The sequence below is a fragment of the Anser anser genome, assembly GCF_964211835.1.
Source record: "Anser anser genome assembly, chromosome: 13".
Taxonomy (NCBI): Eukaryota; Metazoa; Chordata; class Aves; order Anseriformes; family Anatidae; genus Anser; species Anser anser.
The window spans coordinates 2,604,032-2,625,427 of NC_139734.1; the positions used below are offsets into that span (position 1 = coordinate 2,604,032).

At 42.6% G+C, this 21,396-nt stretch overlaps 1 protein-coding gene across 3 annotated transcripts in view; it reads left to right on the top strand.

The window, feature by feature from the left end:
* The first annotated feature begins 13,342 nt into the window (after positions 1 to 13,342).
* Positions 13,343 to 21,396, top strand: part of GRIA3 (glutamate ionotropic receptor AMPA type subunit 3) — a 402,836-nt gene continuing 394,782 nt past the window's right edge. For all 3 annotated transcript variants that reach the window (XM_083797757.1, XM_083797756.1, XM_083797755.1), the window contains exon 1: positions 13,343 to 13,504. The gene's annotated coding sequence lies outside the window, so the exon portion shown is untranslated. The remainder of the gene's footprint in view (positions 13,505 to 21,396) is intronic.

Consider the following 21,396-nt stretch of genomic DNA (forward strand, 5'->3'; position numbering starts at 1 on the left):
AATGTTCCTAGGACTCAAGAGATGCAGATTCCATACTAATCTTAAACTAAGCCAATATTTTACTCTCTTTTCATCTCTCACAAACTTTATCATTAGGGGAGATTTCATCCCTCAAACTAGCTTAAGTGGAATCTGTTTACTTATTTGTCAGAACTCCTCTGTGTACACAGAGCCTGAATTTGTCACTGGACGCTAACTCAGCTGAAGTCCAGCATCCAGCAGTTGCTCAGCTATAGGCACAATACTAAGAGCTATTAGTGTTACCCCGTAGCAGTTCCCAGGGTAATACATAATGGAAAGCAGGAGGTTTTCTGCCAGGGCTGCATGTACAGAGTAGTTTTATGGTAAAAAATCTTGGCTTTGACTTTAGGGGAGCTTTGTTTAATTTCTAGATTTGTCACAGACACATCCAATTGTAGTTATGTCTAATCTCTGTTCCCAGAACAAATGCTCTCCATAAATAATATAATTAGCTAATCTTGTAATAGTACAATACTTTCTGTGACCTTAAAAGTGGCTATGAATTTTAAACCACCTTTTCTTATTCTTTATCTTGATCTTGTAATGAGAGCAAGAAGATGTAGTACCTTTGCTAGTCCCTGGGAGTCACAGTTTTAATACTTATTGCAGCTGCGGAAGCATCGTCAGCTGGGTGTCAAGAAGGCAGTGTTGGCTGGGACCCTTCCTCTGAGAAATTCTGCTGACAGAAAATGCTGTTTCTACAGACAAATATTGTTTCTGCAAAAGTAAGCATTTTTTTTTTCTCCATCAAAATCTTAAATTCCAAATGTTACGTATTTTCTGACAAGATTTTCAATTTTAATTTTGGGTTGGTTTTGATCTGAGATGGATTTTCTTTCAACTTTACTATCGAATGGCTTCATATCAAACCATCCAACTACATTTTCTTAAGGGAGGCTCCAGCTGAAGTAGCATCTGAATGTAACTGATGCTCAGTTACCTCACTGTTGTGCACAGAAGTGGAAGAAAATTTTTCTATCCAACTCTTTCTGCACTTAATCATACATTTCATGGAGCTATGCCAGTTTCAGTAAACAGTTCTGATGTGAAAACTAAAAACTTATTTTTCTATTTTCAATTACCATACTTGTTTAAATAAAACCTATTAGGACCTTTTGTATGGTCAAAACGTTTTTATTCACAAGAAATTTTCAAGTTCTCATTCTGAATAGGAATTTGAATATCTTCGGTGTTGTATTTTGATATGGTGAGACATCAAAATCCTGACAATTCTAATCAAGGATGATAAGTTTACTGTAGAAAGACTGTAACACAGAGAGAGATACCTCTCATTTTAAGGAATGTGAGATGAAACGCAGCATTTTCTGTGTTTCAGTCACTATGCTTTTACTATAAACAGGATTTAAACCCAGCAGTCTTGAATGCACATTTACCTTGTTACTGTAAGACTACTTTCTGAAGGATTTAGCAGACTGAGGAAGAAGCTCTGACTCTCATTTCTTCTGTGGCCAATGGGCTGTTTGGCCAGTGGGTGAGAGTGTGAAAACACTGCTTGCACCGGCTGCTTCGCATGACTGCTGGAAGAAACTGTGGTATTTGTGAAGTGCATTTGGTGAAATTTACAGCGTTACCGAGCAATTTATTCGCACAGTAATAACACTTCCTGGTAAATACAATTCAGTAAGTAAGGATGACTGTGCATTCCAAGGAATAAAGGCTAAATATCTGGAAGTTAAATGGCACAAACATTGCTTTTCTGTGGAAAACGCTGCCAGAGCAGCAACCATTCAGTACAAGCCATCAAAGTCCCGAGGCCACCTGAAATGCCAGATGCATCTTCTACATTTTTTAAAAATTGCATTGTAGAGTGTTTAAACATTTAAATTGTCATATAGGCAGTTTTTTGAATATATAAGTTAAAACTCTTATATTTCAGATAATTTCTGTGATTGTCCTGCTATCTAATATTTGAATCTAAAATCTTCAGCTATATAGATTGAGTGAGAGGACGTACTAGCTGATTCACAAAGCTTTTTAGGAATCTCAACCCTTAGAAATAAGTGCTTCACTGAAATCAATAGGAATGAGAAGTTCAAGTGTATTTTTTCTGTAGAAGGCACAAATGAGATACCTCTCTGCTCTTCGTGTCGGTTAAACCTGAAGCCAGTCTTTTTGTTTTGTAAGGTGCTATTAGCTTCTGTTTTGTAATTCTCCACTCCTAATGTATCTACTTATCTAAAGTATTGAAGACACATCTTCATCACTGAAATATTTGCCAACTACATAATTGTTTTCTAAATATACTCAATGTTTGATTTGTACAATTCTGTTCAATGGTTTGGTTGCAGTAGCCCCAGACTAAGTGAGACAGGAAAGATGACTAGAAAAGTAAGTCTGTTGTCAATAAGCTTAAATTTGCCAGACTACAGGGTTCAGCTCTAAGGCAATTTTTTTTTTTTTTTTTCCAAAATTTTGGAAAAAAGCTCTGGTAAATTTGAAAAAAAAAAAAGCAACAAAACACTACACGTAATTTTGTGCCTTTGAGAGTAACTCAGGTGCAGCCAAATCCAGATTGCTGGGAGCAGATATATATGTCCCCCTCGCCCTCCCTCAGCAGTAGTCTGAGCAGATGGATGAGCGTAGTGCAGTGCCCTGAAGGTGAACCAGCTCTGGGACATGTCTCAGGCCATGGTGCAAAGTGACTAGATTTAAGGGCCCTCCACGGAGATTACTTGTCACCAATCCATATTCCCAGCTAGGGATTTGTTGCAGTTGATCCTGGAGACAGTGCTTGTGCAGGTAGGTCCAAGCACATGTGGGGCTATTAATGATCCACATTGTATCCCCCTGAAAATGAAAAGCCAGCGTGGTCTTTATGACTTCATATCCCTGCAGCAAGGTAGGAAATTATTATTAATGTAACAGTGAAACAAACAGCTAACACTCTCCCAAAGCAGAGTTTTTTGTGTCATGTATAGTGACCTTTAAAAAGGCTGTCAGTACAATTTTTACAGTGCTTTCTTAGATACTGCTGTGCATTTTCAGTTACAGGGGTTTTAATTCCGTAGTGGCAGATCTTGTATTAGAGACAAACCATAAAAATCCTGTAATATAATTATCGAATTAGTGTGCAAAACATGCATACAACATGCAGCCTGGTTTCAGGTGTATCTATATACAAGTATGATTGTTTGTATCAGTTCTGGGTGTGAATTTAGAGGGGATTGGCAGTGCCTGATGGGGCTCTATGAGTGTGGCCATCACCAGGGTCTTGGTCCTGTGACCAGACAGGACTTGGCTGTCACCTGGAGGCTTTGTCAGGGCAGAGGCTGGAGTGGCACAGGCTTCATCCCACTGCCCGTGCTGACCTAAAGGAGAAGCATGGTGAATTCCTGCAGGAGAGAGGCCAGAAAGGCATGCTGAGGTCTCTCTCAGTGCAAAATATTTCCTAAGAATTTCCAGTGGAGATTTTGATTTCCTTTTTCATGTTTAATGGCCATTGTTCGGGTTGGTGGTGCTGGAAGCCGTGGAAGAAATCCTTGATCCCAGTTGGTTCCAGTTAGGACAGAGTTAATTTTTCCTCCTAGTAGCTGGTAGGGTGCTATGTTTTGGATTAGGATGAGAAGAATGCTGATAACATGCCGATGTTTTAATTGTCGCAGAGCAGTGCTTACACCAAGCCAAGGACTTTTCGGCTTCTCGCTCTGTCCTGCCAGCGGGCAGGCTGGGGGTGCAGCAGGAGCTGGGAGGGGACAGACCCAGGACAGCTGACCCAAACTGGCCAAAGGGGTATTCCATACCATCTGGCGTCATGCTAAACAATATATAGGGGTGGCTGGCCGGGGTGGGGGGCCGGCTGCTCGGGGATAGGCTGGGCATCGGTCAGCGGGTGGTGAGCAATTGCATTGTGCATCGCTTGTTTCTTACACATTATTATTATTAATACTATTATCATTATCACTATTATTATTATTATTGTTATTATTATGTTCCTGTCTTAATAAACTGTCTTTATCTCAACTCACCGGCTTCACTTTCCCGTTTCTCTCCCCCATCCCAGAGAGGGAGGGGGGAGGGTGAGCGAACGGCTGTGTGGTGTTTAGCTGCCAGCCGGGTTAAACCACAACGGTCCTTTTGGCGCCCAACGTGGGGCTTGAAGGGTTGAGATATCGACAAATTTGACCAGAGTGTGTTAAATTAAAATTGGTGTAAGTATTGGACCTGCTTAATAGTTGCTAGTCACAATGTTGATTGCCTTAATCTCCAGTCTGCTGTGCCTGTTTTCCAAATTGAGTTTTATGGTGCGTTACTTTCTGTTTGTGCTCCCTGTTGCACTGTTTATCCTTTCCGGGCCCTGGTTTAAGATTGTTATGGTACTGTGCGGTGTAACAATGGCTTATGAAATGATGAAATATCTGGTCACGACTATAACCTGGTATTTGTACTCAGCACTGACGTCGACTCTATACTTTGGAAACCATATCTCGGAAACTATTAGCAATTACACCTATTGCCTGTTTTTGTCAGGGAGCCAATCTGTGAAGGGGACAGGGGAAGACATGTTTCCCTACCTGTTCACTCTCCCTTTCTCCTTCACCACCACCCTCTTATCCCCCGAGCTAGTTACGGTGGTTCTCCGAGATGTTGAATATCCTTGGGATACTCAGACCAGCCTGCTCTTGTTGTTATGTCTCCTGAATGCGCTTCAGGTTTTGTTGAGGGTTAAACAACTACTTAGGCATCTCATCCGGAGATCTGTCTTGAGGCGGGATAGTTGCGAGTGGCAGGGAGTGTGGGAGGATATGGGCAGGTTTCTAGAGCAGTGGTCACCTCCAGTGTTTTGGACATTCACCCCTGAACAACTGCAAAATCCTAAAAAGCTGGCAGAATGCTTGAAAAAAAGGTGTCATGACTCTGGCAGTTCCAAAGTGACACAAATCACTGTAGCGTGCTGGGGTCTGGCTTGTGCCTATCGAGCTGCAATTGATGCTACTAGCAACCCAGCTCCAGCTCCTGCAGCCGCTCCAGCTCCTGCAGCTGCTCCAGCTCCAGCTCCCGCAGCCGCTCCAGCTCCTGCAGCAGCTCCAGCTCCTGCAGCTGCTCCCACTCCTGTGTCTGGGTCAGAGAAACGAGCTGTAGCAGTGCAAGCTGACCCCGCAGAGGGTATTCCAACCCCTGTGGCAGACCCTGTGGCTGGGTCAGAGAAACGAGCTGTAGCAGTGCAAGTTGCCCCTGTAGACAAGGTGAAAAAATGGTATAGAGGCTCAGGTCGTTTAGAACGCAGTCTTCTGCTAAGTCTGGGCATAGTGAAGACGAGGTGGGGCCATCAAAGGTGCAGGAGACTGAAGATGAGGATGGGGATGTCGAAAAATCAACAGTAACTACCCGGACTCTATACCAGCGTGAGCTACGAGATGTGCGAAAAGATTTTGGTCGCTGTATAGGTGAGCAGCTTGTCACCTGGCTGCTCCAGTGCTGGGACACCGGAGCCAATTATGTGGAATTAGAGGGCAAGGAAGCCAGGCGGCTGGGATCCCTTGCTAGGGACGCATGCATTGACAAAGCAATTGGAGATGGAGCACGATCTCGCAGCCTCTGGAGGCGTCTCCTGTCAGCTGTGCAGGAAAGGTATCCCTTCAAGGAAGAACTTGTATGTCTACCAGGCAAATGGACCACCATGGAGAAGGGAATTCAGTACCTGAGGGAATTGGCCGTACGGGAAGTAATTTATAAGGCCCTAGACGACGCACAAACATCCACAGATCCAGATGCAGTCCGGTGTACACCACCCATGTGGCGGAAGTTTGTACGGAGTGCACCATCATCATATGCCAGCTCATTGGCAATACTAACCTGGAAAGAGGAGGAGAATCCCCCAGTGAATGAAGTGACTAAAATACTCCGGCAGTACGAAGGAAATCTCTCCTCTTCCCTACAGGCCTGTGTCTCGGCTGTGGAGAAACTCTCTGAAGAGGTCCACCAACTTAAAGAGAATTTATCTTCCCCTCCCTGAACGAACCAGTGTCCACCAGCTAAAAGAGAATGCTTTGGAGAAACTTTCTGAAAAGATCCACCAACTTGAAGAAAGATTATCTTCCCCTCCACCTGAACGAACCAGTGTCCACCAGCTAAAAGAGAATACTTTGGAGAAACTTTCTGAAAAGATCCACCAACTTGAAGAGAGATTATTTTCCTCCCCACCTGTACAAACCAGTGTCTCAGCTATTAGGCGTAAACATTCATCTATGCAAGGAAGACAATATGGTGGGCACACACACCGCGCCACCCTGTGGTTTTACCTACGTGACCATGGAGAGGACATGAGAAAATGGGATGGAAAATCTACTGCGACCCTAGAGGCACGGGTACGTGAATTGCAAAGGAAAACAAGTGGGAAAAAGGAATTCTCTGAAAAGTTTGCTGCTCCATCTTCCAGCAGGCAGTCCTTTAAACACAGAAACGAAGATTCTGACCAGGACTAGAGGGGCCCTGCCTCCAGCCAGGGGGAGGAAAGGGACAATCGAGTTTATTGGACTGTGTGGATTTGATGGCCTGACACGTCAGACGCACAGAAGTATAAGGCTTTGGTAGACACCGGTGCACAATGTACTCTAATGCCATCAAGCTATAAAGGGCCAGAGCCCATCTGTATTTATGGTGTGACGGGGGGATCCCAGCAGTTAACTGTATTGGAGGCTGAAGTGAGTCTAACCGGTAATGAGTGGCAAAAGCACCGTATTGTGACTGGCCCAGATGCTCCGTGCATCCTTGGCATAGACTATCTTAGAAGAGGATATTTCAAGGACCCAAAAGGGTTCCGCTGGGCTTTTGGCATAGCTGCCTTGGAGACAGAGGACATTAAACAGTTGTCTACCTTGCCTGGTCTCTCAGAGGACCCTTCTGTTGTGGGGTTGCTGAGGGTTGAAGAACAGCAAGTGCCGATCGCTACCACAACTGTGCACCGGCGTCAATATCGCACCAACCGAGACTCCCTGAGTCCCATCCATAAGCTAATTCGTCAACTGGAGAGCCAAGGAGTGATCAGCAAGACTCATTCACCTTTTAATAGTCCCATATGGCCAGTGCGAAAGTCTAATGGTGAGTGGAGACTAACAGTGGACTATCGTGGCCTGAACGAAGTCACGCCACCACTGAGTGCTGCAGTGCCGGACATGCTAGAACTCCAGTATGAACTGGAATCAAAGGCAGCCAAGTGGTATGCCACAATTGATATCGCTAATGCATTTTTCTCCATCCCTCTAGCAGCACAATGCAGGCCACAGTTTGCTTTCACTTGGAGGGGAGTCCAATATACTTGGAATCGGCTGCCCCAGGGGTGGAAACACAGCCCTACCATTTGCCATGGACTGATCCAGTCTGCGCTGGAGCAGGGGGAAGCTCCTGAACACCTGCAGTACATCGATGACATCATTGTGTGGGGTGACACTGCAGAAGAAGTTTTCGAGAAAGGGAAGAAAATAGTCCAAATCCTTCTGAAGGCCGGTTTTGCCATAAAACAGAATAAAGTTAAAGGACCTGCATGAGAGATCCAGTTTTTAGGAATAAAATGGCAAGATGGACGTCGTCAAATCCCAATGGATGTGATCAACAAAATAACAGCTATGTCTCCACCAACTAGCAAAAAAGAAACACAAACTTTCCTAGGTGTCATGGGGTTTTGGAGAATGCATATTCCAAATTACAGTCTGATTGTAAACCCGCTCTACCAAGTAACCTGTAAGAAGAATGCTTTTGAATGGGGCCCTGAGCAACGACAAGCCTTTGAACAAATTAGGCAGGAAATAGTTCATGCAGTAGCCCTCGGGCCAGTCCGAACAGGACCAGATGTAAAGAATGTGCTCTACACCGCAGCCGGGGAGAATGGTCCCACCTGGAGCCTCTGGCAGAAAGAACCTGGGGAAACTTGAGGTCGACCCCTGGGGTTTTGGAGTCGGGGATACAGAGGATCTGAGGCCCGCTATACTCCAACTGAAAAGGAGATATTGGCAGCATATGAAGGAGTTTGATCTGCTTCGGAAGTGGTCGGTACTGAAGCGCAGCTCCTCCTGGCACCCCGACTGCCGGTACTAGGCTGGATGTTCAAAGGAAGGGTCCCCTCTACACATCATGCAACTGATGCTACATGGAGCAAGTGGGTTGCACTGATTACTCAGCGGGCTCGAATAGGAAACCCCAGTCGCCCAGGAATCTTGGAGGTGATTATGGACTGGCCAGAAGGCAAATACTTTGGGATATCATCAGAGGAGGAGGTGGTTTGTGCTGAAGAAGCCCCACTGTACAACAAGCTACCGGAAAATGAGAAGAAATATGCCTTGTTCACTGATGGGTCCTGTCATATTGTGGAAAAGCATCGGAGATGGAAAGCTGCTGTATGGAGTCCTACACGACGAGTTGCAGAAGCTGCTGAGGGAGAAGGTGAATCGAGTCAGTTTGCAGAAGTGAAAGCCATTCAGCTGGCTTTAGATATTGCTGAACGAGAAAAGTGGCCAGTTCTCTATCTCTATACTGATTCATGGATGGTAGCAAATGCCCTGTGGGGGTGGTTACAGCAATGGAAGCAGAACAACTGGCAGTGCAGGGGCAAGCCCATCTGGGCTGCGGCATTGTGGCAAGATATTGCTGCCCGGGTAGAGAACCTGGTTGTAAAGGTACGCCTTGTAGATGCTCACGTGCCCAAGAATCGGGCTACTTGGTGTTTAGCTGCCGGCCGGGTTAAACCACAACAGAACCATAGTAACTCATGGCAGAGGGCCCAGTGAGGCATTAAGTCACTGCCAGGACTCTCTGTTATCTAAACAGTTGTATAGTTCCATCTCATTCAAGATGCAGTAATGTCTAGGAATGATTTTGCTAAATATTGCCAGGACAGGCAGTTTTATTTGTTTTATAGAAAGGGGACTGATGGAAGGGCTTTGGGAGGAGCTGAGCCAAGCTGTTAGGATTAGAGTTTCTGGAAGGCTGGGGAAGAATAGAGAGGGTTCTTCTCCTATGCTTTAGGTTTTCCTGTTATGTTAGGTCATTTCCAACTAGCTACCTTCCCAGCCTTTTGGGAGGCTCTGTAACAGAGATCAGTTCCTCAAGAAAGAACAAATGAATTTGGAGATACACTTATGTTGTAAAGGAAGTGGTTTGTATGCATTATCTCCTACAGAGAGAGATCCCATGGGAAAAATACTCTCTGCCTAGAAAAATTGACTCATATGGGGTTGTCCATGAGCAGAATGGTTCTTGTAAATAAGGTTTATCATCCCTGACCTTACACCTTACAGATCTGGACTCCAGGATGGAAGTTTCCTGGGGACACAGGTATACTGCAGACATGCATGTTACCATACGTTGTAAAGCCGGCACATCTCAAAGATTTTGGTAAGAAAAGTGGTGCACAAAGGACAGGGTGAGGTCTGTCATTACACACATCGAGTAATCCACTAACAGATCTGGCTGCAGATGCTTGGCCAGCTCTCTGTCCAGGGGTGGATAAACTGGATGGATTTGCTTTGTGTTTGGGAGGAAGCCTGTCACAGGTGAAATGCTCTAGAACCTCAATAACATTTTACTTTTCAGATAAGTGAGTTATTTCTGGCAGAAAATAAGGTGATCTTAAAGTCTTGAGGAGATACTATAGCCAGTACAATTTTGTTTGGTGGTAGTGGGAATGTGCATTGGGAGCAGCATTGGCAAAGAATCATGAAATATTTCCCTGTGTTGCAAATATGCCATCTATTCCCTGTGACAGCGTACCCAAAGTAGACTGCTGTACCCGCTCTTCCCTTGGAAAGAAATATAGCTGTTTAATTGACTTTACTGAGAATAAGATCAGGCTTAACTTCTGTAAATCACAATTCAGGGCTGCCAGTTTGCTGGAACACGTGTCCTGTGGTTCCTTCCTGAACCTGGCCACATCCCTGAGGTGCAGATACCTTCTGGCTGTGCGGACAGCTGTCACCTCTGGGTCCTACTGCGTCCCACGGCAGCGCTCAGTGCGGGCCTGCCCTGGAGAGAGCAGTGGGTGACACTTTTGAGTAGCTTTCTCCTGATGTGCAAAACACAGGGAAAGGAGAGTAATCCAAACTGGAGGAGCAGCTGGCATGTCTTACTTTTTGTCTGGAATGAAGAGCAGGTAGGGACCAGGCAGTGTACAACTTCTTCTGCAAAGGCTAACAGTGATGTTCTGCCCTTAAATTAGCCTGGTTTGCAAGGCACCACTAAATTCTTGTGAAAATATCTCCATTTAACTGTAATAGCTGAACTTCAAGGCACATCACAGCTATTACCTCAAGCCTAGCTAGCAGCAATTTAGTGATGACAGTAATGTAGATTAAATAAGATCTCATTTATAAAATTTCATCTAAATATCTTTAAAAGAAATCAAGCATAAATATGATTTGTTTGTTTGTTTTTAATGAAATAGGCAAGTCACACCTGTGTTTTGGTAGGTGCCACAACTTTGCTATCAGACAGTGGCATTTGTCATTACAGCAAATGTCTTGGGTGGGGGAGTGCTATAAATCTGTAGCAAAACTGAGTGGCATGTTCGTGTTAGAATTGGAGACTGCTCTGAGTTTTTATGAACCACCTCAGGAGCAGTGGCTGCAGCTTCCTTGCGAGGGTATTTGCTCTGATATTAAGGGGATGGCAAGTCAGGGAGAACAATGAGCTCATATTTGGCCAGGATTTACCACGCACTTTTACAGGCACTATGATGTATATTAAATAGACCCAACTTGCTGATATAATTTTGTCCCTCTAGTAATAGAAAGGAGCCCATTTAATGCCTGTATTTATGGTCATTGCTCTATCCTCCTACACCATGTGGAAGAAAAGCAGCTGTGATAATACATGTGTATGTTAAGGATCTCATTTAAATTCTTCCACTAGTTACAGCGCAATGGGCTTTTGGTGAAGATGCTATAGCTTGTCTTTACTGCTTTTCATTATCAGACGAGTTTCAGACATTTACTAGTATTGTAGGTTAATTATAGCCAGAGCTGTGCTGTTTCCTGGTAGGCCCAGGATAGCTCTGGTGAGGATATTCCTGCCAAAAAAATGGACTGTTTCTCCACAGCAGAAACTAAAATTACACTTCATCGATTTCTACCCAGTCCTAACAGTGAAAAAAGGCTCTCAGACTTTAAAAGCTGAAGTGATATATCTGAAGTTGGGTAGCCTGTTTCTCTGGGAGGTGGTAGAGTCCCAGGCCCTAAAAATGCCACTGCACTGCCATTTTATTTATTATTAATTCAGTGAGTGTATCAAATAGCTAGAGGCATCTGTCTGTTACATTGAGGCCTGTCCCAGCAATTCGAACACGCGGCTGCACAAAGGGACAACCTCTGAATATTCTCACCTCCATCCCTGACCTCCTCAGCAGTCTGCAAAACAAAAGTAAAGGCTGATGTGTGAGTTACACACACAAACAGCTATTTTGGTTCCTTCCTCTTGGTTGTGTGGTGATGTTTTACCCTCTCCTTTCTCTAAGGGAGGTAAGGAACGACTGACAAGTGTCTCCAAGGGCATTCAGTGAAATGAAGCTTCTGATGAATCCATAAATGCTCTACAACCTTTGAACTGAAAGTGCCTTGCTGCTGCCTATGTCCCCTCTCCTTTGCGCATGGTGCCCAAGGGTTGCTAGCATGGGCACCTGACCTGACCTCGAGGCTGGATGCTGGCTCTGGCAAGTCTTCATAGCTGTTGTTGTCAGATGTTGCCTTCAATTTTTGCATCTGAAAAGGCCAGATTTTTCCAGTTACCTGGGAGATTTCACTCCATTTGCATTTTTCCTTGTGTTGTTTTATCATAGCAGTGCTTTTGACTGAGGTTCTCAAGATTATTTTTTGCATTTGAAATGAGCAGAGTTCAGGGGAGAAGCCTTCAATGTCACATCTCAGCAATCTGTTTAGGCTACATTTCTGCTCAGGGCTCAAGATACAAAGTTAAAGGTACAATCCTATCAGTCCAGTTCCTTCCTTTCCTCCTGTTCATGTGTGGTAAAAGTACAGATTAGAACCTCACTGAAACATGCCAACAGTTAAAATCTTCTTTTGGGTTCTGAAATAATTCATCCAGATTTCAGTCTCGTTGAGCTTATTCTAGGGCACTGGAAAAATGCACGAGCCCCAGACAAAGATACAATTTAATGTGCTTTTAAAGTGCATATTCACAGTTAAAATTGACTTTGTGATTCTCCTTGCCTTTCTAATCTTTGCCTAAAAAAATAGGTTTGCAAACACATCCAGTCTAGCCAATATCTCTATTTAAATCTGAAACCCTATACTAGGGAGAATCTTTTCCAGTTGCTTGGTCCTGTTACCCAGAATCACATCTCTTACAGAGTACCCTATTATTTATGACAACTAGCAGGATGACGATCAGCATAAAACTGTAGAACCAATACAAATGCCTCTTTCCAAATGTATGCTGAATGTATCTGGAGGCATTAAAGAAGTCAAGTGGATCAAGGAGTAGCTACTACTTCGCAGACATCTGGTAAAAGCACAGATTGATTCTGAATGTCCTCCAGCAATGAAGTAGTGCTATAGATAAAGAAGTAACCAGTATTGTGAGAACATCTGCTAATTTTTGCGTTCACTGTAGAATATATGCTATGAGGGAAAACGTTGCTCCCTCATTCATATTACCCGGATTGCTTCATAATTTGGGCTTAATGGTGCAAATCGGATAATAGCAAAATTGTTCCAAATTTGTAAAAAATATTTGGCTAATTTTATTTATTGTGAGAACCAGTACAAAATGTCTGTCTAACTTTGTACTTCCTGATGGCAGCTCACACAGGGTCTGTAATTCGTTCTCCCCTTCCTCACACACAGTTCTGCTTTGCCTGGGGGAACAGCCTGGCAGCAGTAAGGATCTCCAAAATCCTTAACTCTTCAGATGAAGATGAGGGAGATTTTAGCAATGCATGGGCAGCATAGGGTATGAAAATTCTCCAAAGCAATAGCTCTGCAGCAGTTGGAGCCCTAGCCTCAGGCATTGAGAAACTGGGGCATATTGGGGGAATGCTCCCCTATGCTCCCACCTAATTTTCCCTAAATTTATCATTCTTCCTTAGGCAACTCCCCTGTAAAGCTCTGCATTGTGGGCCTTCATAAGAACAGTAGTAAACAAGATATCCTGACCAGCTGCTTCTCTATTTTATGAAACACTAACGTAGACCAACTTTGCCCTGCATGTGACTTCACTGGAGGCTTGGGGTTTTGTTGGGTGTGCTTGGGCACATTGTGGGCACCTGGGGCTTGTTGGGGGGTGCTTGGGCTCACTGTGGGCACCTGGGGCTCATTGTACCTGCTGAGGAACCAAATTGTTTCAGCTGCTGAGGAGCTGATTCTTCCTCCTCTGCTGTTTCTGGTTTGTTGTTGGTGGTGAAAGGAGTGTGGAACCCATCATTTCTAATGGTAGTTTCAGTAGGGCTATTCAGCGTAAAAATATTTCGTGCTTTGCAGAAGGTATAGGAATGGCAAAACGTCTGGAGGGAACAGAAAAGGTAAGATTTGTAATGCTTGATAGTGAGACCTTCCGTGAATAACAATGTGTTTGCAAAAGATTTTGGGTTTTCAGTGGGGAGCTGCTTTTTTGTTTCAAATGGAAGCTGGCTTTCAGTTAATATAGATTTATCCACTTTGGGATACAAAATCCTGCTTTCTGCTCTGTGCTATTTTTTCTGAATGCCACAGGAGGCTTTATTTTTCCCTGACAGCTAGCTAAAGGGCACATTTATTTGACAACTTCTTCATCAGTGAAAAAGTAGAAAATACATTAATCTAAGGCTTTATGCAGTCTAGTTACACCAAGGATCTCAACAGAGTACTTCAGGAAACGATAGCAGAAGCTTCTTTCAATGTTGTAGGGTTAACTGGGAAATCGAACTTCTTTAAGTCAGTTCTAATGTATGCTATGTGAGAGAACTGCTTTTCAGGAATAAATCCAGGGTAAGGGGTCATGGGTGAGTATGAGGGTTGCTGGGGAAAACCCAGATGTGAAAGAAGCACAAAAAATCAGAGGGGTTCTTGGCTTGCACAGGGTTAGCTTGAGCTGCTGGGAGTAACAGTGTTGTAAGTTCTGCCCCCAGGATGCACTGTAATTAGCTCAGCCTGGATTTCGTAATTATTCATATTGTACCATCATGTAGAGGCCTGGGTCAGTGTATTATGCACACAAAATTCACAGACAGGTTCTTGTACTGAAGCTCTCTGCAGGAAAGGGAAACTACAGTGGCATTTCTTATGGTATGCTCTGTTATTGGCCCCATGGGGCTGTTCATGGTCTTGGTGGGACACTGTAGGAAACGCACCTCTGGTAGGATGTGTGCCCCAAAGGGACAGCAGTCTTCAAGTGAGTGAAATTCATGTGTACCTGCTGCATTCAGATGGATGAATAATCCTGGAAAACCATGAAATGTTATGTCTAAATGTGAGTACATGGCTTAAGTTTGTATAAAATCAGAAAGTAAGCAAAGAGAATGGACGGGGAGAGGGCAGAGAGTTGTGAACTGCTTGCGTACACCAGCTCAGGGCACAGCCTGAAGTACCAGGAATGAAATCCTCGCTCCTCTGAGGGTTTTGTGGTTCTGTCATTGACTTTGGTTGAGTCAGGGTTTCCCTAGTCTTTGTTTCCTTTTTATAGTCTTTTATTATCATCCTGAGCAACTGAGAAGGTTTGGGCCTCTGCAGATAAATCCTTTTCAGGCATTGACTTTTCATGACAGTTTTAAATGTCAATCTGTTCTTAGCTGATGGATTAGTGAGGCTTATTACAGACTATGTTAATTTAGTCTGTACGTGTAGATCTGCATTTATAAGTAGCATGGAAACGTGTTAACATTTTTACATAATGATAGGTAAAGCACTCAATGTTTGAGATGTCAATGAGAGTTGGCTGAAAGGCTGTCTGCAAATTTTTCTCCTGGGCAAGCAGGATCACCTGCTTCGTGTGGTGATCAAGAAAGACCCTTCCTTGCATGCAGAGAAAGCAAATTTACTTATGTAAATTGACAACACAGCCAGTGGGCATTCTGCTTGTAATGTAGCCAAGTCCCACCTAATATGAGACTGATGTAATTTGATTTCCATTAAAATGTAGTATTTGAGGTTTTATCAATTCTTGCCTGCATGCAAGATGTTGCTGATGTTACTGGCTGCAAGAAAGTGTGGAAACCGCATTAGTGTTTAAAATAAAATAATATGCCCTCACAGGGAGCCCGGGGGAGGAGAATGAGGCATAGTGATAAATCCACTAGTGACTATTTTAAAATGGATTCCTTTGTGAGATTTACTTTTATACCAAGAAGAACCTGTGCATGTTACAGATGATGAGCTTGTACAGTTCTTTGTAAGACAGTATTTCTGGTACTCACAAGAGAGTAGACTAAACAGAATATGTGAGCTAGTAGTTTGTGCAAGTTAAAGTGGAACAATCCCTTTTAATACTTAATTAGATTATGGGGAATCTTTATAATTTGGAATGCTTATTTCCAATATGCATCTGCTAGAAACAGTATCTTAATCCATACTTCTGTTTTTAGCATTGTATAGTTGTCTTATTTATTTTATACCCAAGTTTACTTAATATATTAATTCTGAATTTGACAAAAAGGCTGCCAGGCAGGTAAACTTGGTGCTGGGTCCTGTCTTGTTTGCACATATTACTGAGGATGCTGAGGTTTCTCATTGTTAGCTGAGTGCAGTAAAGAGCTGCATATCTATGGAGGAGCCAGAGAAGAATCCAGATTTCACTGCTGTGACTTTGAGATAACAGCAGTGAAATGCAGAAGTGTTTAACTTTGAATGTATGAAGAGAACGAATCTGAGTAATTCAGTTTTTTTTTATATAGTCACATTGGTGATGACGTTCTTCCTTGCGGGCTGGGAATTAAAGGCAAAACATTCATACTGAGAAGCTCTGTTTGAATGGGATAGGAAGTTGAAATCTGCACTTTTTTTGTGCGACAGAGCTACGAAATGAGTCATTTTAGTCTAACACTAAACAGCTTATTCCAATAAGGCACACTACTACCTTTTAAAGCTACTCCCTCTGTTCCACTTCAGACTCCAGCATTGTTTTTTCTGTTCTGCTGCTCTGGAGATTTGTGTTAGGATTTTACAGAAACAATTCGCATAGTGACTCTAAAGAAGAAATCCAATAATGATGTGCTTATTTGTTTAGATCACCCCACCCACACCTTGATATAGTTGTTAACAAAGTGAAGTTACTGACACCAGTATCCTGTTTTACAATGGTCTATAAAGAAATGCCTGGTAATTGTGGGTGGTTGTGGTAGTAGTGAGATTTTTTTTTTTTAATTAAATGCTTGGATTATTTCTGTGACTTTGGCTTCACTTTGGGGTGTCATCTCTGTTAAATGCTTGTGGTTTGTCCTTACAAGACAGAATGTGATAATGGGAAATATAGTATGTTTAAAATACTGTAGGATTATGTGTTTCTGTAGCCTCTCTGTTGGGAGCAGGTGAAAGCAGAGCTGGGCCTCTGAGCAGAGGCAGATCATGACACTGGTTCCCCAGGACTGCATGGGGTTCTGCAGACAACTATTGGGTCTGGCACTCTCCTTTCCAGCACAGATAGTAGAGGATGTGTGCTGGGGTTGTAAGGTAACTGTACCCAGCCTTCTCTGGAAGGGATGCCCTATGGCTCTTACTGTGGCTGTATGCCTGAGGCAGTACTATGCAGGGCAAAGAGGCAGAGGAATTGATCTCGGGTGCAGCAGTGCTTAGGAGGAGTTTGACTCTTCAGATATGCACTTTCACATATGATCATCAGCTCAAAGCAGTGAACACGTCTGGAGTTCAGTGGTGCCAAGTCTTGCCCGCTTAGATGAGGTTTCCATTGTGTGTACTTCTGGTGCCAGGGCTGCCCTGATGACAGTATCCTGCTGAGGGCAATAGTAACTGAACCTACACTGATATGGACAGAGTCGTCCTCCATTCCTACTGAGATTGAACTGATCTAACCTTACCACATCTAATTTGTTTAATAGGATACAGTTTGTTTTGATGTTGCTTCCCTTTCCAAGGACATAGCATTACTGTACTGTTAATGATGCATCCCTGTATCTATTTGGCACCAGTGGAGCAGCATGTTAAATGCAGATCTTTAGAAAATGCATCTTTACAGCTGTCTAATCTTTGTATTTGCCACCTAGCAGTATACAAATGAACCTGGGGCTGTGTGAGTCAGCATCATGGGATGCAGCACAAAACACGTGTGGTTTATGAATTGAGCGGATGAGCTGGAAAATAGCAGCTGAATTTAAGCTGCCAAATTGGTGTAACAGAGGGAGACTTTAAAGCACTTCTTCAGAGATTGAAATGAATTGCTGTAGGTTGTGGTGCCCATGACCTTTAGATATTTTTGACAGTGAAGCATAACCTGTTGTCATGAAGAAAATCCCCATTGCAAAAGGACACCTCTTCCATTATTCAGTCCTTTGGTGTGTGTGGTTAAGTCATTTTATTTTGGAAAAGTTAGTATGATTATAGCATGAGGATGCCCTCTGCTTTAATTCAATCTCCCTGACCTAAGTTCAAACCCATCACATGTTGTAGCAACTGCAAATAATTCCTTTGTAAGATTGTCAGAAGTGAAATGAGGTTAAGTCAAAACCCCACAGGTCTGCAGAATGTATGACTAACGTGTATGACGGGGTGATTGGCAATTGCCAGCTGGAAGTGTCAGTTTTAAATTGTCCTTGGAAGAGTTGTCATCCTCAATCAAAGTTTCAGCTTGGTGACAAGGAAATTAGAAAAGAGCCTACAAAAGCCGATCTCAGCTTGAAAACGTCCGACAAAAGGATAAAAGTTCGACAAGATAACTTAAGAAAGGATAAATAATAACTTTCTCTCTGCACAAATGTTAATGGCTAACACCGTGAGCTGCTTCCATGCTGATTATCTTCTGACTTAGCCTCATTAGGCCAAATTTTAAAAATATTCAGGGACTAGGCATGTAGGTGACTAGTGGGAATTTTCAAAGCCTAGGAAAGGCTAAACGACTAGGTCTGCCTCATCATCACAGCACTTGGGTCTTCAGCCTGACTGGATGTTAGGGCTTGTCAGAGGAAAGCAGGTTCCTAGCTTACATCTCTGAGATGCCAAAATATTTGTGCAGATAAGTCTGTCATCTTTGAGGCTGCTTTTGTAAGAGCCTTTTTGGTTTTGGGTTGGTGTATTTCTTGGCTCAGATGCCTTAAATGCTCTTCAGGAATGCAGATTTATTCTGAAGTTGATTTTTGAAATTCTCTGGGTTAAAATAAGGTGTCTTTACAATAATAAATACACAATGAATACAGAGGAGTTGTGTGCTCCAAGTGTAGGTCTTAACTGGGACTTTGCATAGGTGGAGTTCTCCCTCCACTGAGCAGATTAACAACTGATGGGTTTACATCAAATGTAGTCTCTTCTTGGCTTTGTCAAATGTACATGTTCAGAGATCTAAATCCTGCTTGTGCTGGGGATGTGGGGAGTACATGTGTAATGACGTTGCTATAGCAGCATAAACTAGTGCACTTCTGAAGGTGCTGCCTTTCTTTCCTTGTTTTTGCTTGAATTAATCTCCCACCTTTATCTCCAAACAGTAGGAAAAGACACCAGCCACAATGAGTTATCCATGAGCTGGATTTCAGAAGCCACTGGGACCTATGGGTGGTGGTGGTGGTGTAGAATGTTCTGTATTTAAAAAACACAAACATTTACAGAGTTCAGTTTTATCGGTGTAACAGCCGTGGAAGTTCTACTCATTAAAAGAAGGGAAATTTGGGGTAGGAAATTAAAATGGACTATCTTCTTTCACTAGTACTATAGAATATCCAAAGAAAAATCAAAACTTCTTTACCGCTCTTTCTGCTAGAATAATTAGAAATGTCTTTGTGCAGTGTATCCAGCTACTTTTACGCCTTCTCTGCAAGGTATCTTTCAAACTTAAATTTAACTTGACACCTTTCTCAGTGACCATTAATTCAGTTTGTAAGAGACTCTGGAAACCTTTGATATTGATACTGTGTTGCTGCAATTACTGCCTATGGTCCTGCAGCCATACTAAAATAAAAAGGCCTGCATACTTTGCTTTCAAGTCAATCCCTTAGAGGCTCAATCAGTTTGATTTCTGAAACCTGTGCTTGGCAGTGAAGCTGATTAAATTCTGCTGCTATCGAGGCTGTGCACACTGGGTTCAAAACCTAGGTGCAATGTCATGTTCTCGTAGTGGAGGTTGTTATACCAAATTTTGATGCTTTAGAATCCATGTTTAAAAAAGAAGCCTTCAAAGGGTATGAAAAAATGTGTGGAGTGGGGCAGTAAATGAGCTCCAAAGCAGTAGATCAAGCTATAGGGGACAGACTTTTTGCTCATGTTGAGTTTCTTTTCCAAGCATGTTTCTTGCAGTAGTCACAGAAGTTGTGTGTAGGAACATGACCCAGCATCAAGGGGACATCAAGTTTAGGCAGAGACTGAGTGCATTAGCAAATTAATGCCTATGCTTTGATGCAAATTTCTGTCCTTTTTTTGCTGTTTAAGGAAATGGAGTAAATTGCTCCAGAACTAATTCATTTTAATTAGAACTTAAGTGAAGTATTGCTGACTTCCCTGCAGGTTACAACTGCGCTGTGCTTTGAGAGTCTAACACTACATCCAATTTTCAAACTGAATGATAGAAAAGACTATAGGTTTTAAGCATTGATTCAGTGCGATTTTATAGGACAGTCATGGTTTTTCTGACTTTAAGATCATCTGCATTAGCTTTTATAACATTCAGGCTTGTCTAGATTGTAACAGAAAAATTTGTCAGAGTAGACTCCTCCATTTCCAGTGCCACAGAATTGCCTGCTCCACCCTCCCATTACATCAGACTGTCTAGAAATGTCCTAGATTACTGTTATTATTTTGGTTACAAAAGCAACACTTCTTTTTACCACCAATTGCTCTCATAAATTATACTAGGAAATGCCTGTCAAGTAATAGGAAGCAATGTATCCTTGGAAGTGAAAGGGAGGGAACTACTAAAAATAACCCACTCCTCATTAATTGTAGCGTACTTCTCCAAAACTTGCAGTCAAGGCATTGAGCCAGGCAAGAATAAGAGCTGAGTAAAAGGGAGATTTTACCACTTTGTTAACAAAGGTAGTATTTGTGGAAAAAGGCAAGCCCATAGCAATGTAACTCAATCTATGCTGGTAGAGTGCTTTCTTAAGAGAGAGTTTTTAATAATTCTTGGTAATTCCCAAGTACACTGAAGAAAAACTTAGTCTAGTGAGTTGTGATGGAAGTCGGTTAACTTTGTATTTTCTCAGCAATGCAGCAATCCTACTTGCCTTAAAACAGACTCACTGAACTAATGTCCAAAGACTTTTCTTGAGTGACTCAAGAGTAGCTTTGACAATGAAGAGCACTGAGTTGTCTTTCCATAGTATTGGCTGGTGTAAATCCTTGCACTTTGACCATAAATAGAGTTGCTGTGTCTCATTGCCAAGAGTCTTCCTGCTAGAATGTCAGAAGTGTATTTACCACTGCAGTGTCTTTCAAACATATATGAATGGATATCTATAGAAAAATGAATGGTGTTCTTAAAGGTGCTCATATACCTGAGGATATCTGGTTGGAAGCTTTTTATTACTGGCAGTAGGAAAGACAAAATGCTTTTCTATGGAAAAGAATTACCCATTTGATATCAGTCTCTGGGAAGGAACGTTAAAGAAATACACAACTCAAGAATTACTTAGTTATTTGGAGCAAATAAAAATTAAAAATACTTTAAATTCTTAAAATTAATGGGGAAAAAAATGAAGGAGGGGGAACCTTTCACCTCATAGAATTAATTTATATCCTGACCTCATATAATTGAAGAGACCATGAAGAAGATAGGTGGCTTGATAGGGTGAGGGAATTACAACTTGTCAGCGTAGACTGCACTGTTACTTTTCTCAGTTTTGGTCACTTAGGACGTTTAGTCTTGTAAGGTTCTGTGGAAGCAACTAAATCCCAAGCACTGGGTTCACTATTTAAGGCTGCCTGGATAAAGGGCTCTGCTTCTGTAGCTCTGCAGTGCACAAGAGTGGCCCGATTTATCCACAGTGCTTGTAAATTTTCTACTTCAAGCTCCGTTATGAAAATTGTTGGTCTCTGACATCTGAGCTTACCATTTCTTTCTGTGAAATTAGTCGAACAGCCTCACTGATGCTAAAGTTGAGAATATCTGAAATTGCTAGTGGGATGCTGAAACTCGTAGGGGAAGGAATTTACCTCCACTAGAAGAACGTAGTAGTTAACTGAATTATTTTCTTCTTAGGGCTGTGAGCAAATGCAGAATTGTTCTTTTCAAGTGAAAGTGATATATAAATCCTAACTAAAGCGCAGGCTAATGTGATGCAAG